Source organism: Heterocephalus glaber, unplaced genomic scaffold (assembly GCF_053883595.1).
Source record: "Heterocephalus glaber isolate CG9 unplaced genomic scaffold, H.glaber_assembly_v1.0 deba00001509, whole genome shotgun sequence".
Lineage (NCBI taxonomy): Eukaryota > Metazoa > Chordata > Mammalia > Rodentia > Bathyergidae > Heterocephalus > Heterocephalus glaber.
Window position 1 is genome coordinate 3,403,390 of NW_028258325.1, and position 19,209 is coordinate 3,422,598.

General features: G+C 54.3%; 1 long non-coding RNA gene across 3 annotated transcripts in view; it reads right to left on the minus strand.

The window, feature by feature from the left end:
* The window catches only part of LOC110349704 (uncharacterized), a 45,459-nt gene extending 37,109 nt beyond the window's left edge, over positions 1–8,350 (minus strand). For 2 of the 3 annotated variants that reach the window (XR_015441255.1, XR_015441254.1), the window contains exons 1-2: positions 7,841–8,349; positions 1,692–3,581 (exon numbers count right to left, since the gene is read on the minus strand). This is a non-coding gene — a long non-coding RNA (uncharacterized LOC110349704). Of the gene's footprint in view, positions 1–1,691; positions 3,582–7,840 lie in introns of all 3 variants that reach the window. The other variant, XR_002395890.2, reaches the window with a different exon arrangement.
* Between the last annotated feature and the right edge of the window lie 10,859 nt (positions 8,351–19,209).

The window sequence follows — 19,209 nt, forward strand, 5'->3', positions numbered from 1 at the left end:
GAAGAAGCTGAGCGTGAGGGAAACAGAAGGGCCAGAGCTGGGCGTGGTGGCGCACCCTATAATCCCAGCACCTTGAGGGGCTGAGGCGACATGGTCTCAAGTTTGAGTCCAGTCTGGGCAACTTAGGGAGACCCTGTCTCAAAAATGTAAAAAGAAACATTTTAAAGGCTGCACTTGGGTTCAGTCCCCAGTACAAAAAAAAAAAATAAGAGCCAGATCTAGTAACACCTGTAATTCATGCAAAACTGAGGTGTTTGATCCCAAAGCCAATAGGGAGCCACTGAAGTTTCGGGCAGTGATTGCCAAGTCAGAGTCAGATCTGCCCTTTAGGAAGCCAGCCCTGGCTACTGCACCGAAGGAGGCTAGGAGGAGGGAGACAGAGGCAAGACAGAGCAGTTCTGGACCAGGAGAATGATGGCAATGACCTGGTCGAGCATCATGGCTTCCAGGCCAGGCAGAAGTAGACAGATCCAGGCAGTCCATTCCAGAGGGTGCGACCTTAAAAGCTCCACCCCATGTCATTCTCCTATCCCCTGGCAGGCTGCTGGCTTCTGCTCTGTGCCCCTTAACCCAACCCCAATAAGGCGAAAACTACACACTGCTTCCCTCCAGGAAGGGGATCAAAACAGCTGGTGGCTGAGACAGAGGCTTGGCATTCCAGCACTGGTACTGCCACAAATAATAACTGACCAGTTTCAAAATTGGAACTTCATTGTGCACACGGAAGGACAGCTCCTAGCCTGGGGTCTCCAAACCAAATGGCAAAAAGCCACAAGCCACATTTAGTGCAGTCTGTGAAGCATTAAGTAGGAAGAATTCTGACCTTTCTTGTGACTGACTGTTGCAATGGTCAGCTTTCCCATTATTGAGATGTAATACCCAACACTCATAACTTAAAGGAAGAGAGGTTTAGTTAGGCTCATGGTTTCAGGGGACTCAGTCCATAGCCGGCTGGCTCTAAGGCTGAAACATCATGCCAGAAGGGTATAGCAGAGCAAAGACACAGTTCGTGGTGGCCAGAAAGCAGAGCAGAACAGTGCCAGAGAGGAGGGGGAAGGGACCAGATATAGATCCCAAGGCCACTCCCCCATGACCACCCAGACACACCCAGCAGTGTGCTTTGCTAATCTCAATGCAGTTGTTTTCAATCAGTTGAGGATTCTATTGCTCAATGTAGGTAAAAATCATGAATTGACAAAGTACAGCTATTAGCGGCTCTGATCACAGCTCAACCCTGGTTAATCCTGGTTGCTGTTGGTTCTCTGCCTGTTATCAGTCTCTGCCATTGTCAATTGCCACTGTCCAACCCAGCTTGTGCCGGTCCCTGCTGGCCAACTCTGCCCATTGCTGCTGTCACTGACCTTCATTGGCTGGTGGCTCTGGTGCTTATCAGGGCTGACCGCCCCATGTTTACTGCTGTTTCTTTTAAGCCAGCCACTCTGTGCACACTACTCAGGCTCCAGAGTAGATTCACAGGAGCTTCTGAGCCCACACCGCCTGAGAAATAAATCACAAGCGGGTTTACAGGAGCACCACAGCTCGGCTTTAACAGGGCTTGTGCAGCAGCACTGGGTGTCAGTGTGTACTCAGAGGGAGCCCTTCTACACTAACCTGCAAGTGCGAGCAGCTGGTGCTTATATACTGTTTTCCTGAAAATAAGACCTCCCTGGGAAATAAGCCCTGGCCATTACCATGGTGATGGCCAGTGTCATGGAGAAGACTGCACATCACTACTCTCTTGCTCAGTGGCTGCTCTGTAGTGGCAGGTAAGGCAAGGTGATTGAGGCTGCCATTCTTGGGCTCCAGTTTTCAAGGCTGATTATTTTCCGGTTAGGTCTTATTTGGGGGGAAACACAGCAACAGCTGCAATCCTGTGATTGGTCCACGTATAGGCCTGTGATTGGTCCAAGCAGGTGTAGGGCATCCAGGACAGCCACAGCCATCATGGCAGTTCCATGAGAGCTCAGGGTGACACGAGGGATTTGATAGCTGTTGTGTCTCTGAAAAAATGGCTGAAACTGGGGACTCTTCAGGAGGGTTAGCTGTGTTCGGCACATCTTACTGGGGATAGGGTGCTTGGGGGTTAATAATGGGCTCAGGCCCTCCCTGATCTCTGCCACTTTAGGGGCTGAGTCCCCACTTCTTCCACATCCGGAGCAGGCGGTGTGGAGGAGGGGCACCACGCTGCACCTCCCATCAGCACGGCGCAGAGGGCAGCGCCCCAGCAGCCTCAGGGTGGCGGGAGGACACTGTGACAAGGGCCAAGTTGTCCCAGTCCACCCTCCAGGGCCCAGGGGCTGCGAAGGGGAGCAAGGTGGTAGCTCAGCCCCACTATCTCTGGCTGGCACAGGAGAGAGAGCGAAGTCGGGCACTTCTCTCCCATCCCATGGTCAGGTCAATGGAGACGATGGCCGATTCCGGGGCACAGCTGCTCCACATCATCACCCTTTACAGCAGACACCACTGTTCAGGCCGATGGTTTGCAGCTGATCGGTTTGCTTTCACGGAATCAGCTGACAAGGACCTAAAATGCACACTTTGTGCTTTGTTTCTGATCAGAGCCAGCACTCCAGGGAAATGTCTGGCTCTGAGCTGGGGGCCAGGGGCTGTATCTAGTGGTTATCCCCTCAACTGAACTGAGAATGTGACCAAGCTATGCAGCATGACTTGGTCAGCTCTGTTTCTTTTCCACAGACATCCCAGCTCACAGACTAGAAGCTCAGCAGGTCCTTTCAGTGATTCAGAGAAATGTTCATGAAGATCATCTGCAAGTTCATGGCTGCTGACAAGCATTTATGACTCTTGAAAGAATCCAACATGCAGGGGGTCACTGATGTAACTAAGAGGACAACCAGGACAATTGGAAGGGACCCTAAAGCAAGGTCCTCGGAGCCAAGACCTCGCCAAGTAACTAGACCGCCCGAGCTGATGGTGTGCCCCAGAGCTGTGGAACCCTTGGACAGTCTTGTAGAGCCCCTCATCTGGGGCTACACGTTCCGACTTACTGGCATAGAAACAGTATATTTTCAACATGGCAGTTCCAGGCTATGGATGTCCTGGTTTGCACTCTGTCTCTGGTGATGTCTTCGGGTATCCAGGTGACATTTCTGCAGGGCCCATGTGGCCCAGGCGTGGTATTTACCCACACGTCAGCTCTTGGGGTGATTTGCTGAAGCTTACAGCAGATGTGCAGCTCAGAACCACCCAGCTCAATGGCACGGTCTTAAAGCCATGAGAAACCCAGATGTATCTGTCTTTTCTGTGAATTGTCTACAGTTCTGCACCATTACTGCTTGCAGAAGATTTCGGGACAGCATCAGAATGGAATGACGGCTGCTTGGATGACAAAGGCTGAACGTGGCCTGGGTTAGAGCTCGTGGGCCTTGGGTGGGGCGGCTTGGCCACATCTCTCTGATGAGCAGAGGCGTGGAATTTGGGCCAGAAATAAACCTTTGCTTCGAGTCCGTGGTTGGAGGTTGGGGAGTCACTTGTCACAGCAGGTCATTAAGCGAGCTGGCATCGCTGTCCCAGTGGGAGATGGGGACATTAAGATGCAGGGAGGCTGGGACTGGCCTGGGACACTGTGGACAGGAGGGAGAAGGAAGGAATGAACATGGATGGGGGGAAGGGGCCCCACCAGCCCTAGAGGAGAGAGCACGCAGCCTCCTGCAGCAGCTTCTCCTAAAGGCCGCCCCCTCTAGCACCCTTGGGCCCTGGGCCCTCTCATTTCCCGCAGCCGTCCTCGGCCTGGCCCGGCCTGGCAATCAGACCTCGGGAGCCGCACACATGTTGGAGGAGACTGTGGACGTTCAGATTCTCTGCCCCTAGCAACACCCCGTTTCTCCCCCATCTCTACGCACAAGCCCCCTGCTGAGAAGGGCCGGGGAGCTCACTCCTGCCTTTGGTGTCCTGAGGAGGGACAAATCTCTGCCCCTCTCCAAAGTCTGGCTTGAGTGGGAGGGAGGCTCGCTGCCAAAGTGTGCTACCCGGACGCTGCTGCATTCTTGGCAGATCAGCACGGGCCCTGGAAACTCTCAAGGTGTTTTGTGTTAAGAATGTTTTATAGCTTGAGAGAGAGGAAGTGGAGGGAGGCAGGAAAGGGGAAGGAGAGGGGCCAAGGGAGGGAGGAGCGAGAAGGGATGGGCTGATGCTATAAGGCCCCTGGGATCTATTCAGCCCGCAGTAAGGGTCCAGGCCGGAGGTCAGTGCTGTGAGCAGGAAGCTCAGGCTGCAGCTTAAAGCAGGGGCCTGGAGCGGGGTGTTCTGGTTGCTATCTAGCTGTCCCCCAAGGGCCTCTTGCACCCACAGGTGGGGCTTTGGAAGGATATGGATTATGGGTTATGGGGCTCATAGCTGACTGCTGTAGGAGGTGGGGCCTGGCGGGAAGAGGCAGTCATGGGCGTGGACTGGGAGGGCTCCTCCCCCTCCCAGCCCCTCCCTTCCCTGCTTCCTGTGCCCCATGCTGACAGCCGCTCTCCTCCCCCAGGCCCCTGTGCCCTTTCTGCTTGGAGCCAGATGATTATGGACTGAAGCGGGAGCCAAAATCAATCTCTGCTCCTTTAGTTTGGGGTCCAGTAGTGAGTCCCAGCAACAAGAAAGTGACTAAGATAGGGGCTCTCTGCCCTCCCCCTCCTGAGCTCCTTCTCCACATGCTCTGACCCGGTGGGGCCCAGGGGCTGCCCAGGCTGGGTTTGCATTGCGACTCCCCAGGGATTGTGAGGCCCTTGAGACAAGGTCCCCAGGTCCTCCCAGTCCCTGGCACAGGTGTGATGTCCCCTGGGCAGGTGTCAGCCCTGGGACCCCTCCCTGCCACGGCCCAGCTTTGCCGGGCCACATGGGTGTCCCCTCCCCCCTCAGCTCACCGCTGTGTTTACAGGATGCAGGCACAGGCCTGGGACTCCAGCCTGCAGGGAACAGGGGTGGGGACCAGGAGAGGCTACCACAGTGGGGACAATGGCCAGGGACTGCCCGCTGCTGACAGGTGGACCCAGAGGAGCCAGCACACACTCCGACCATGAAGCCTTTGGGGGTCACTAGCATCTCCCCTGAGCTGCAGCCAGGAAGGAGCTGTCCTCAGCTGTGACCTGGCTTTGCAGATCCACATCCCAGCCGTGCACAGAGGCTTAACGGAGTGACTTCCTCCTAGGGCTGGCTCTGCTTTGATTTATGAAACGTGCCTGGATTATAAAGCCCCAGAAACCACTCTGCTCTGGATGGCCATCACTAGCCATGTCCTCTCCAGGACAAAGCCCGACTGACACTGCGCCCTGGGGACCAATCAGCCTCAGCCTGAGGGCGCTGGGCAAGGGTATTGACCCAGCCCCACCTCCCTGCCCTGGATGGGGCCTCACCCAGGCTGTTCCCCAGTTTGCTTTTTTCTCCCAGAGAACCGCGAGACACAGTGGACCCTAGACTTAGGAACTCAATTCCTTCTCAAGGGCTGGTTGTGGCTCAGGTTGGTCATCTGAAGGCTCAGGCTCCTCTACACAGCCCTCAGAGTCTCTCTCCTGTACACAGGTAGATCTCAGCGTCCTTAGAGAGACCCTGGCCCAGGATTTCTCAGTGAACCCCACACAGGAGAGGATGCTGTCATGTTCCTTCCAGAACTCTTTAAGGGTTAAATCTGTATCTGAGACCAACTGGAAGCACAAGTGGCCGCCCTTTGGGTTGTAACTCCACTTTGGCCATAAGTTAAACTAAAATTCCAGTCGTCAGCCCAGTTGTTCATATGTCAGGCTGGCAACCGGGGGCCCTCAGTGAAGGTCAGAAGGAGAACCTTGGAGTTGTGACCACCAGCGAACCAGGGGGAGGCATCCAGTACCCCAGGAGAGAGGGCGGGGCGTCTGCTCAGTCCTGGCCCATCGTGACGTCCCCCTCTCCCTGACAATGGGTCCCAGCCAAGGACTGACCAAGCCCCAGGTGTCTCCTTTGGTCAGCAGGAAATCAAAGACAGTCCCACGTCACCAGCCAGCGTGGCCTCGGCTGGAACAGGAGCAGGTGGCCCTGGGGGACCAGCCCTCTGACCCATGGGGGCCCCAGGGTCCAGGCAGAAGGGGAGCAACCCAGGCTCAGGGTATAAAACTGTGTGGTCATGGTGACACCTGGCATGGTGACCAGCACATGCTTCTTGTCCTGCCTCTTCAGGGTCTGCAGGCTTCTTGCTAGGGACCACAGCCTCGGGACCACAGCCTCGGGCCCACACACCCGCTAGCCACAGCGCCCCCGTGAGTCCTGCAGGTTATGAGCTAGCCCCTCCCTGAGCCCTGGAAGCTGCTGTCGGTTCCCCTACCATCTTCAGATGAGGAAGTGGAGGTCAAGCTGGGGGGACTGAGTTCCCCACATAGTAGGAGTCGGGGCTGGAACTCAGGCTCAGCCAACTCCACTCTGATGCCCTCGCCCTGCCCAGCCACCCCGGAGAAGCCTTGCAGGTAAGGGCTCGAGGTGCATCCTAGGTGATGGTGGGACTGGGAAGCTTCTGGGGCCCCCGGGCGGGCTGAGAGACAGTGGGTGGGGGCAGTGAAGCCGCTCCCACCTGGTCTCCACACCCACTGTCACGCTGACCTCCCGGGGGCCAGCACTGTCAGCCCTGTGGCCCTCTGCAGGTGTCGGCCGGGTCACTCAGGAAGGCGAGGGGCCCAGCACCATGGCTCTCCTCAGCTCTCCAGGTCCTGCCTATGGCCCTCGTATCCCCCGGTCACCTCCACACCAGCCAGGGCAACACACTGCCTCTGGAATCCTCTCTGCTTCACATCTTCATCCCATCTTTCCTCTGCCTTCTAATCTCTGATGTTCTCTATCTGAAGCTCTCAGGTCATAAAAGGGACCCATGTTTGACTACCATTGGGTCAGAACAATCCAGGGGTGACCTCTGGCCACCCCAGCCCACACAGCCCACCTCCTGCACGACGCCTCCGTCTGTCCACCTGCTGTCTGTCCATCCTGCCCCTGGCGTGGCCCTGAAAACTTCCCAGAAGGAGTTTGCAGGGAGCTTTCTGCCTGCAGAGACACCATCCGTGTGATCACAGGCAACTGGCCTTTCCCCGGATGACACGCCAGGGAAGTCCAGCAGGCCACCACCAGACACCAGCTGTGCCTTTCCTGGTCCCATTAAGTCCCTCGACTATGGGGCACCCTTGGGAACTTGGGCAGTGGCCTCCTCCTCAGAGCACCCCCCGTGGGGACGCAGTGTCTCCCTTCACAGCGCCCAGGCCCGGGGCTGGGCCAGAGCCCCTGGAAGATGACTCCAGCAGCACTGTGTGTGCCCAACAACACACCACCCACACTGGCCACCAGAGCATCACCTGGGCAGGCTGGGTGGCAGGGAGCCTGAAGACTACCAGTGCTGCCGGCACCTGGAGGGACAGGTGGATGGCATTTCCATGTGCTCAGCAAGCCGAAGGGACAGACCCCCGCCTGCGCTCTCCCATGGCACCAGCCATGTCCATCGTATGGCTTTTTCTCACCTGAAAAGTCCTACTCTGGGGCAAATCTAACGCCACCTACTTGGAGGAGCCCACTGTGTCCCCAGTGGGAACTTCCTCCTCCTCTGACCCTGAGCTGCTCCGGTACCCAGCAGGGCCCAGTTCTTGCCTTGGATCGATTTCCCTGTGCAGGGCCCACAGCCCCAGCCCTCCTGCATTGGTAGGGTGGTGAAGGGATCTGGGGAGAGGCCAGGCTCCCTGAGTCCAAGGTGGGCGCAGATACGACTTGCACCAGCCTAGGATTCCCAGGACCAGACCACGAGGGGCTGTGCCCCTCCTGACAGCTGCCCCTTTTCATCCTTCCCTGCTCCAGGGCACAGCAGGGCTCAGCATGCCAGGGCCAGGAGGCAGCAACCCACCTGATCCACGCTCTGCTTGGCCTGGGGCTTCTGTCTCCCTGAGCAGGAGCCAGGCTGGAGGGGCCGGTAAGGACCATAAGGACCCCAGAGGGCCAGGGCCTGCAGTGTGGCCTGGAGTGGCGGGGCCACCCAGAGAGAATCCATCCTGTGCTCCTTCCCTCAGCCGTGACCAGCACCAACGCCTGCGAGGAGGCTCCAGCAAGGGAGGGAGCCAGACCCAAGGTGGGTGGGGCACGGGCCAGGCTCCAGAGGACACCCAGTCCTGCTGGGCCTCCGGCTCTGCCGCATGCAGGCCAAGACCGGAAGCGGGTGAAGCAAGGCAGGAGCTATGTGTAGAGCCAATGGGAGCTGGGCAGCTCGGGGCAGGAAGGAGGGGCCGACACGAACCTCTCCTCACAGAGAGGCACTGCCGTTGCCAGGTCTCCTAGTGTCTGTGCCCAGTGAATGTGTGCCTGCCTGCAGCCCGGACAATGCCCATGCCAAAGGTCAAGGGGCAGACATGCAAAATCCATCAAAGAGTGAGGCAGAAAAAACCCAGGAAAGCCCGGCCTTACCTTGCTGGATCCCAGCCCTTAGACAGGGAAAATGCCCCCCGGAGTGGAGGTGGGAAATGGGGGGCTCTGTCCCGGATGGCGTCCCGGATGGCGTCTTGGATGGCGTCCGATGGTGTTGTCGAGATGCCGGCCCTGGCCCGAGCCCAGTGCCTGCAGGGTCACGCTGGCTGAAGGGGAGGAGCAGGGCCAGCAGGGAGGGCCCAGTGCTGCCCTCGCAGGAAGGCGAGCAGGTGGTGCCAGGTGACAGCCAAGGCGTCCTGATTGTCACACCAGAGGAGCAGGTGCTGCTCTTCCTCCCTCCCCAGGCCACATCTGACCCCTCCTAACAGTCCCCCCCTTGTGGATGAGGAAACTGAGGCTCGGGTGCGGAAACTTCCTGGCTGAGCTGCTTCACACGGGAGGTGCAGCCTGGCACCAAGCCCACACTGTGCTCTTGCTGGAGCAGGACCCCGTCCCCCCGGCTGTGCCCACAGTGCCCACCTTCCAGGGGACCAGCTGCCGCCCCACCTGGGCAGGTCACATGGGGGGGCCCGCATCTGTGTGCCCAAGGGGAAGCCCAGCTACATGCACACACACGCCCCTGCACACCCGCACACACACGCATGCACACTGGACCCCAAACGAGAGCGCCTGTAGCTTTGGCCCCAAGCACCCATCAGGGCGTCTTCGCCAGGGAGGACCTGAGTTTCCCCTCCGTGCAGACAGGAGGATGGGGACTAACAGCCCCAGGGCCCTCTTCCTTCCTGGGACAGCAGCCCCCAGGTCGAGACGCCCACCAACCCCTGTACCTGCGCTGCCCTTCTGGGGCTCCCAGCACAGGGCTGGCTGTTGTGATGGAGGCCACCCCACATTCCCTGCACCATGGAGAGTCTCGGAGGTGACAGAGGACCACACTCCTGGGAGACTGCCTTCCTCTGGCCTTCCTGGGACCAGGGCAGGACTGAGAAGGAAGGGAAGTGCTGGAGCCGGGCGGGAGCAGGGGTGTCCTCAGGAGCCACACCCGGGAGTCACTTGCTGGGTCACACAGCTTTAGGCTGAGCTGGGCCGCATGGGGTCGTTGATCCCATCTTCTCCCGCTCCCCAGTTCATCAGCACAGAGGCCCCTGGCCACGCCGAGGCTCCTGGCAAGAGTCCAGCAGAGCTCTGGGAGGCCGCGGTGGGGAGGGGCTTCTACGCCAGCCCCACAAATGCACTGCCCAGTTTTCACTCCAGTAGCCAGGAGCCCAGGGTCCCGAAGCCCCCACCCAGGGACACAAACTGGTCTGAACTCTCTCTGCTCCTGAGCTCACTGAAGACGCTGCTGCCCTGGGTGTTTACGGCTACCAGATGGCTTCCCTGCTGGCGGGAAGAAAGGTAGAGGGCGGGAAAGAACACTGCCTCTCCAGCTGAAGAGCACATCGAACCCAACTGACTGCGCTGTTTTCAAAATATAAATAGTGTGCGCAGGATACTTCCGGGAACAAAGAAAAACGGGAGCCCATTGAAGCCGCCTCTCTTGGCTGAACTCTGCAGTCAGGGTGAACGGCAGGGAGAGTCAGGCCGCCCAAGGCTGGCTCCAGGCCCAGCCCCAACATGCCAGCGTTTATCACCTGAAGCAAACCATTTGCTTCCAGTCGGCCCAGATATCTGGTAAAGGGGCCCAGAGTGGCCAGTAAATCAAGGCAGGCAGGGGACTGAAGGCAGGGCAGGCCAGAGAGGAGGCCAGACTCAGCAGGGTGCCAGCAGCTCTCCTGGCATGTGGGGAATCCACAGGGCAAAGGAGGAGGGATGGATGGATGGATGGATGGATGGGTAGATGGATGGATATAGGATGGATGGGAAGATGGATAATGGATGGATGGATGATGGATGGAGAATGGATAAATGGATAGAGGATTATTATGCTTTGTGTCTAGATGTCTGCCCAAAGCCTCGTGCAGTCAGAGGTGGCTGGATCTAGGGTGTGTGATGCTGGGATTAAGGGTGGGTGATTACTAAATTAGTCCACTGATTGGTCTGGCACTGCCTTAATCCTGGTAGTGTAGACAGAATATAAAAGGGGCAGAAAGAAGCTGCTATTGTTACTTGTAGTTTGTCACTTGCTCTTGCTGTCTTCTGACTTCCATGAACTATCTCTCCTCTGAGACACCCCTCTGCCGTGCCACCCTGCCTTGGAGCCAGCTGGCTATGGACTGAAACCTGAAACTTTGGGTGTCAGGTATTTTGTTTTAGCAACTGGAAAAGCAACTAAGACAAGGAGGGATAGGTGGACAGATGGAGGATGGATGGATGGATGAAGGAGCCCATCAAGGAAAGGGTAGGAGAGGCAGTGGCGGGACCATAAAGAGACAGCTGCCACTCTGGGCCCCAGTCCTTGGAGGCCCTCTCCTCACCCAGGCGAAGGCAAAGACCTCCCAGTGTGGCCCGGCCCTGACGGAGGAAATCGCAGAGGAGACAACTGGAGCACCTTGGCAATCCAGGAATACATCCCAGAGGAGGTGTATTAGACAGCGTTTTGGTTTCTGGGCAAAATACCCAACACCCAAAACGTAAGAGAGGAGAGCTTTAATTAGGCTCACAGTTTCTGGGGATTCAGTCTATGGCTGAGTCAGTCCAGTAAGAACACCATGGCAGAAGGATGTGACAGAGCAAGCTGCTCAGTTCATGCCATCCAGGGAGCAGAGCAGGGGAACGGTGTCAGAGAGGTGGGGCCAGGGACCAGGTACAGTCCCCAGGGTCACACCTCCGAGACCACCTGACACACCTTGCAGTGTGCTCTACTAATCCCTTAAGTAGCTCCCAAGCCAACCGAGTTAACATCACGAGTAACAGTCCCAGGAGGTAACAGGAAAGAGAGCACTGAGCCAGGCAAAGGGCAGGATGTCCAGGCTCGTAAGCAGCATCCTGAGGCCCCAGGCGGCAAAGCGGCCTCTGTCCCAATTCGACTCCTGGGGCCAGTCCTTCCTCTGCTGGAGACGCTGGCTGGGTGCTGGGGAGCCAGTCCTGATGCCCCCTCCGAGAGACCGGGGTGCAGCTCGGAGTAGCCCTCCCAAGAGAGCAGACCTCATCCTCTGTGGATGCTGCGTCTTCTCCGGCCCACCCGCCCTCGGGAGAGGGTGCACCCCTTGGCGGCCTCCAGCTGCCCCTGAAGCCAGCTTCACCCCCAGATTGTGGAACTGATGCAGGGTCTGCCTTGCTCATCCCCCACAGCTCACTCGCCTGCCCCGCTCTGCCCGCAGGCCCCCACAGCACCCCAGACTCCCGACCAGGTCAGCCCCATGCTCCGCCAGCAGTGACGATGTGGTCCTCTCCTCCAGCCTGCTTGGCTCTGTTCCCTCAAAGGGATCAGAGAACCAACAGGAGGAGCTCAGATTATAAAACTCTTAAAAGAGGACGCAGGAGCCCATCTTCATGACCTTAGGTTTGACCTTGTCGTGAAAAGTGGGCAGCACAAGAAAGGACAGACACACTGGGCTTCATCCAGTGCAAGGCGTCTGCACATCAAAGGACACGGTAGGAGAGAGAAACTACAAGGATGCTTCTGAAAGGACAGAGTCCCTCATAAAGATGCATTCCCAGGCCTTGGCCCAGGACCTGTTGCCCGTTGAAGGGGCAGTACCTTTCCCCCAGTGCCCCCTCGCGGACAGTGTACGGAATGGGCCCTGCCCTTCCACCCAGCTCTTACTGGTAGGACCAGGAGCGCTGAGGCAGCACAGAGCCACATGCTAAGCTAGGAGGAGAGCCCTTAAAACTCGAGGAAGAGCCTCTAAAAAATCCCCACTCAGAGCCCAGTGGAAAATCCCCAAACGCCAGCGCACCCCAGCAACCCTACGAAACCTGGCCCCTTAGTGAATGGGCCAGTCTGATATCTCCGTACAGCTGGGCCCCCAGCTCTTCTCCTTGAACCGAAGTCCCTCCCCGATTTCTCCTCCTCTCCACTACAGCCTCTGTCCTAAGTCTGCACTCCACGCTCTGAGGCAAGGTCCCACCGTCCAGTGTCAGGTATCTGAGAAGGGATTTGCAACCAGCATACATAAAGAACCCATACGACAGTTACACACACAACCCAACTTTAAAATGGCTAAATAAATATTTTTCCAAAGAAAATATAGAAATGGCCAGAGCACATGAAGTGATGCTGGACAGCCTTAGCCACTGGGGAAATGCAAGCGAAAGCACAGGGAGGTGCCTCTCCTCACTAGAACAGCCAGAGTAAGTCAGGTGACAGTAGGCATGGACGAAGATGTGGGGAACACTCATCTACCGCTGATGGGAATGGAAACCAGGCCAGCTGTTCCTCAGCTGGAATCACACAACCCAGCATCCCATGTCTAGGTATATGCTCAAAGGAAATAACATGTGTGCATCCAAAAACATATAAACAGATGCACAGTGCAGCATGTTTCACAGCAGTCAAAAGGTGGAAACAACCCAAAAGTCCATCAAATGGTGAGTGGATAAACAAAGTGTAACATAGCCGTACAATAGGACATGGAGGAATATTATGCAGCCATCTAAAGGAATGGGACCGTGATACATGACACAGCATGGATGGGCCTTCGAGCCTTCTGCTAAATGAAAGAAGCCAGCCTCAAAAGGCCAAATATTAAAAGATTCCATTTACATGAAAAATGCAGAGTAAGGAAATCTGTAAAGACAGAAAGTAGACTAGGGTCCCGGGGTGGGGGGGTAAGATGAGTGGTGGGTAGTGAGTGTGGGGTTTTTTTGAGGTGATTAAAATGTACTAAAATTTAAAGAATAAATAAATAAAATGTACTAAAGTTAACTTTCATGATGGTTGAACATGTCTATTAATACACTAAAACCACTGAATTGTATACTTTAAAAGAATGACTTGTAGCCAGGCTGTGGCAGCACATGCCTTTGTAATCCCAGCTACTCAGGACACTGAGGCAGGAGGATTGCAAGCTCAAGGCAAAACTGAGCAACTTAACAAGAACCTTGTTCCGAAATAAAAAATATAAAAGGGAAGACTGGGAATACAGCTCAGTGATAGAGTGCTTACCTAACATGAACAAAGCTCTGGGTTCAATCCCCAGCACCATCAAAAAAAAAAAAATTGTGACTTGAATGTGAATTATACCTCAGGAAAGCAGTGAAGAATATATTTTTTAAAATAAAGAAGACAGGGCCGGGGATTTAGTTCAGTGGTTCCGCTGCCTGCCTCGAAAGCACAAGGTCCCAAGTTCAATCCCCGGTACCAAAAAAAAATAAAGAAAGAGAGAACATAAATCATTGACCTTAGCTTTCACCTTGAGAAGCTAGAAAAACTGGATGCAATTATGCATCCTATAATCCCAGCTACCCAGGAGGTTGAGCTAGGAGGATCACAAGTTCAAACCCAGCCTGAGCAACTTAGTGAGACCCTGTCTCAAAGTAAAAAATAAAAACAACTGGGTATGTACTTGAATAGAAAAGTTCCTGGTTCAATCCTCAGTACTGCAAAAGAGAAAACAACAGTTTCTGAAAACCAATGAAATCAAAACCTGGTCTTTTGAGAAGGTCAATAACTTTTTTTTTTTTTGGTACCAGGGATTGAACTCGGGACCTTGCACTTGTGAGGCAGGCAGCAGAACCACTGAGCTAAATCCCAGGCCCTCAATAACATTTCTAAGCACTAATTGGACTGATTAGGAAAAACTGAGCACACAAATTACCAATATCAGGAGTAAAAGAAAAAATTTCTACAGATTCTACAGGTATTTTTCTAATCATCAGTTACTTTTCTTGTTTCTGAGACAAAAATACCCAACAACCAAAGTTAAAGGAGAAAAGGTTTATTTGCATCACAGTTTGTAGAGGTTTCAGTCATAATCGGCTGGCTCTAGGGCAGGATGACAGAGGGGTGTCACAGAGGAGAAACAATTCTTGGTGGGCAAAAGGCAGCAAAGCAGTAAAATAGCAAAGCAGCAGCAGCCTGCTTCTCCCTTTCATCCCTTCCAGGCTACCCACTGTCCACACTCAGAACCATGCCAAAACCATCAGTTTTAGTAAACTCATTTAGTAATCACACATCCTTAATCCCAGCATCACACGCTCTAGATCCAGCCACCTCTGAAAAGCCTCCTCTATGACTGCATGAGGCACTGGGGGGACATCTAGACGTGGCCGTAGCATCACCTGAGCCACAGTCCCCTGTTGAAAGACGTTTTGGTTTGCACAGAGATGTACAATCTCAGGAAGAAGAAATGAAAGGCCAGGAAAAGAGTTTTGCTCTATTTTACAATATCAAAAGCCACTCTTGTACATTTCCCAGGCTGTTTTATTAAACAATTACAAAACATCATGCTAAGCACTATAAGAGAGGAAACCAAGTCTTTCATTGCATTTGTCACATTTCCATCACCGTGCCAAAGTACTGAGATAATGATGCAATAGGAGGAAAGGCTCATTTCAGCTCCTAGCTTCAGTCCAGGGTAATTTAGCCCCATGCTCTGGACCTGTGGTGAGGCAGAACATGGCAAGCACATCTGGCACAGGAAGCTGCTCTCCTCGCAGCCAATGACACAGGAAGCAGAGACACGGGAAGAGGTGGGGCCAGGGTCCCAGAATCCCCTTCAAGGACACACTCCCAATGACCTCACTTCCTCCCATTAGGCCCTGCCTACTAAAGGTTCTGTCACATCTAATATTGGCACAGGCTGGAGATGCAGCCTTAACACATGGGGCTCTGGAGGACACTCCAGATCCAAACCAGAGCATACTGCATGGTAATGGTGTGTTTCTGCTTTAATCTTTCCCACCAGGGGTAGGGATTCTGAATTTTTTTACCATAGGACCAGCCCACACTAGACATGCCGTGAACACTTCATAAGTGAATACGGGATTGTTGTTCTAATTTGAACTAAGAGAAGAGCATGGCATAGAAGTCCACATCTGGAATCCACATGGCCTTCTGGGTCTACCAAGCATTTACTGAGCACTTTGTCTGCATGAAGCCTGGGCTACAGAGAAGGGCAGAGATGTAGGCTTTGTGTTAATGGGATGTTGATCAGAGTTTGAACTTAAGAGTTTGTGACAACTAAGCTTACTGGTAAACTTGACTGACTTGGAAGCTTGTCAGTTTTTTACTTGAGGATCAGTAAAGTGCACTTCCAGGTGGTCATGGAGGAGTGATCTTCGGATCTCTTCTGGTTTACATCTAAAATGTCCCCCAAAAGTATCATGTGTGCAAAAGGTTATTGGATCAGGGAGTGCTATACTCATCAGTGGATTCATCCTGAATAAGTTCATGGCTAAATGTGCTGTATGAGGTGGGGCCTGGTTAGAGGTGGTCGCTGAGGAAGTAACCTGGAAAGTGTATTCTTGCCCCTGGCTCCTCCCTTCTCTCTGCTTCCTGGCTGCCATGAGTCTAGCAGCTTTCCTCTGCCAGGCCCTTCCACCATGCCATTCTGCCCTGTAGCACACCAACATGAACTGAACCCACTGAAACTGTGAACCAAGATAAACCTCTCCTCTAAAATGTAGGTCTACATTCCAGCACCTACCTCACAAGCGCAAGGTCCCCAGTTCGATCCCCAGTACCAAAAATATGTAGGTCTACATCTGGTCCCTGGCCCCTTCCTCCCGGGGGAGGGGTTTCCAATCCCCTCCGCTTCTCAGCCATTATCAACTGAGCAACTTTGTCCTGCCACACCCTTCCACCATCATGTTCCTGCCTTAGAGGCAGTGACCATGGACTAAATCCCCGAAACCACGGGGTCAGTTAAACTCTTCCTACTTTAAGTTGTGGTTATCAGACAGCTTGTCTTAACAACAGAAAGGTGGGCTGGGAATTTAGCTCAGTGGTTCCGCCGCCTGCCTCGCAAGCACAAAGTCCCAAGTTTGATCCCGGTACCAAAAAACAACAGGAAAGGTGGCCAATACAGCACTGATGGTGGAACTCATAAGATTTGGAGTGATGCTGGGGTGGGGTCAAAAGTATCTTACATGTGGAAAGATGTGAATGAGGGGCAGAGGGTAGACTGTTATGGATTGAACAGTGCCCCCAAAAGACGTATTAAAGCCCTAACCCTCAGCACCTGTTGTCACTCAGTTGTCGTTAGTTAAGCAGAGGTCACACTAGGAACAGCGGGCCCCACAGTCGTGTCTCATGTTCTTATAACAAGAGGAAATCTGCTGACCCCAGACAGAAAGGGAAGAACGGATTTCTGTCGTCTTAAAAGCCCTGGATTAGCTCCCTGGGGCTGTCAGAACAAAGCCCCACAGACAGTTAAATAACAGAAAGCTGCCCTCTCACAGCTCCCAAGGCCGGGAGTCCAAGGTCAAGGTGCAGCGGGGCTGGCTCCTTCTGAGGCTGTGTGGGAAATGCTCCCAGGCCTCTCTCCCAGCTCCAGGGTCCTGGGCATCTCAGGCACCCTTTGGCTTGTAGAAGCATCACCCCGATCGCTGCCCGCCTTGGCACACGGCCTTCTCCCTGTCTGGGTATCTGTGCTCCAGCTGCTCCTCCTCACAAAGACACCAGTCACCCTGGACCCAGACCCACCCTAATGACTTCAACTTGACGGCCTCCACCTCCAAATGAGGTCACATCCTGGGGTACTAGGGCTGGACTTCAAAACACAAACCGGGGAGAGAGGGACACAATTCAACCCATGGCAGCCATTCAGGGTTGCAAAGTTGGCTTCTCACCTTAAGTTTAGACTCACAATGTAGATGGGCCAAACCATTTTTCAGTCTTGTTTTTGTCAGTATTTAATTTATTGGCTGTATACATTTTACTATTTAGAAGAAATTAAAATTTCCAGTCAAGTTTCCAAAGAGGAAATTCATTTCCAAGAGAATTCATTTCCATACTCACTTCTTTGTTTTGAGACAAGGTCTCGCTATGCACTTCAGGCTGGCCTCAGACTCACAGAGATCCTCCTGCCTCGGCCTCCCACCCAGCCCATTTCCACTTCCCTACCAGAATTGTCCTGGGCAAGATGTCTCCTAACCCATCCCAGGTATTTTCTTTACATTATTAATTTTTAAACTGTAACAATACCACATAAAGTTTACCATATTAGCCATTTTTAGTGTCCAGTTTGGTGGCATCAAGCACGTTCATAGTGTTGCATGACCGCCACACCATCCCTCTCCAGAACTTTCCATCTTCCTAAGCACAAGCTGCCTTTCCTTCGGCACCGATGTCCCCCACACCCATGGTCAGCTGCTGGCCACTGCCCTGTGCTTCATGTCTGTGGCTTTGCCCATTCTGGGTATTTCACATGCTTGGAATCAGACAATATCTGCCGCCTGTGTCTGGCTTATCACTGTCCTCAAAGTTCACACACATTTCGGCGTGTGTGTCAGGACTGAGCCCAAGGATACTCTACCTCGGAGCTACACTCTCCACCCTTTACTTTATTTTTCATTTGGAGACAGGGTCTCACCCAGATGCCAAGGCAGGACGCAAACTTTGGATCCCCCTCCTCCTGCAGCCTCCCTTGGTTCTGGAACGACAGGCGGGCACTACTGCAGGCAGCTAGCGTTTCCTTCCTGTGTGGGGCTGAGTGACATCCATTCCTTGGACAGAGCACACTTTGTTTATCCCTCACCATCTGGCTGACATTGGGTGTCCCTGCCTCTCGGCTGTGTGCCCGCTGGAGCCCCGCGTTCAGTTTCTCTTTGGATGTGTGCCTGGAAGTAAACTGCTTGTCAAAAATAAAACGGTGTTTTTAACTCTCAGAACTCTCACAGACAGTGTACTTGGGTCTTCCCTGACTGCTGGCTAGGTCCGGGAAAGGGAAAGGGAAAGGCTGCCCTGGTGATGCCCAGTGTGAACCTCATGGAAATGCTCAGGACCTCGGCCTCCCCACGGCCGCTGTGACCACGTGGATGGCAGCCACAGCCACAACCACAGCCCTGCAGCTCTGCCCTGGACAGAGCACCCTGGGGCTGGCAGCGCACACAGCAAGGAAGTCACGGCAGGAGCCAGATGCTGAGTAACACTCCCCAAGACACGGACGGATGGACACAGGCACCAGAGGGCATCCGCTGAGCCCTTCCCTGTCTGAAAATGGGGGGCTGATCCCCGCAAGACCGTGGGGACAGTGGCATGACGAGGCCAGCGGCCGGCATGCTGCAGGCGTGTGCCACAGCTCACCCCTCCACCCGCTGGCCCAGACCGTTCCTCAGATCTCTGCAGGCCATGACAGTGACCCCTTCCTGGGCCCTGGGGTCACTGTCACAGTGCACAGAGGGGCGTTCACAGTCCCTGAAACAGCCTGCTGCGGGGCTTCGACCGTAGGTGGCGTTCAGGTTCTGCAGTGTGCGTGCTGGTGACTGGTTTAAAGGTCAGGCCAAGTGGTGATGGTGCCAGTGCCGTGCTCTGTGGAGTGTGAGCTCTGTCTCACATGGATTCTTTTCCTCTTCAGAACCGGGCGCAGCAGCACCAGAGGTGCTGACCCAGAACTGCCAGAGAGTTTTCCAGCGCTGGAAGGCAATGCACATCCCAAAGCCCAGTGGGCCTCAGCCAAGTGAGATGGGGCTCAGGACCATCATGAAGAAATCCAATTAAAATAAAAGGCACCTCATAAACTTTGAAAAACTCCAAACAGCTATTATTACCTTGCGTGAATTGCCTAGATAATGGCTTTCATTTTTCACTGCATCTTAACAGAAAAGGCTCTCTCAACTCTCAAAGTCCCAAATGTCCCCACCTCATCTCTGAATCACTCCAGAGTCCCTTCCCGGTGACTAAATGCATCAGCTAGCTACTGCCGCATAACAACTGCCCCACACCTAACAGCTCAAGACAACAACAAGCATCCCCACCAACTTTTGATATTTGCTGTGCTTTTCATTTCAGTCATAGGATGGGAGTAGGTCAGG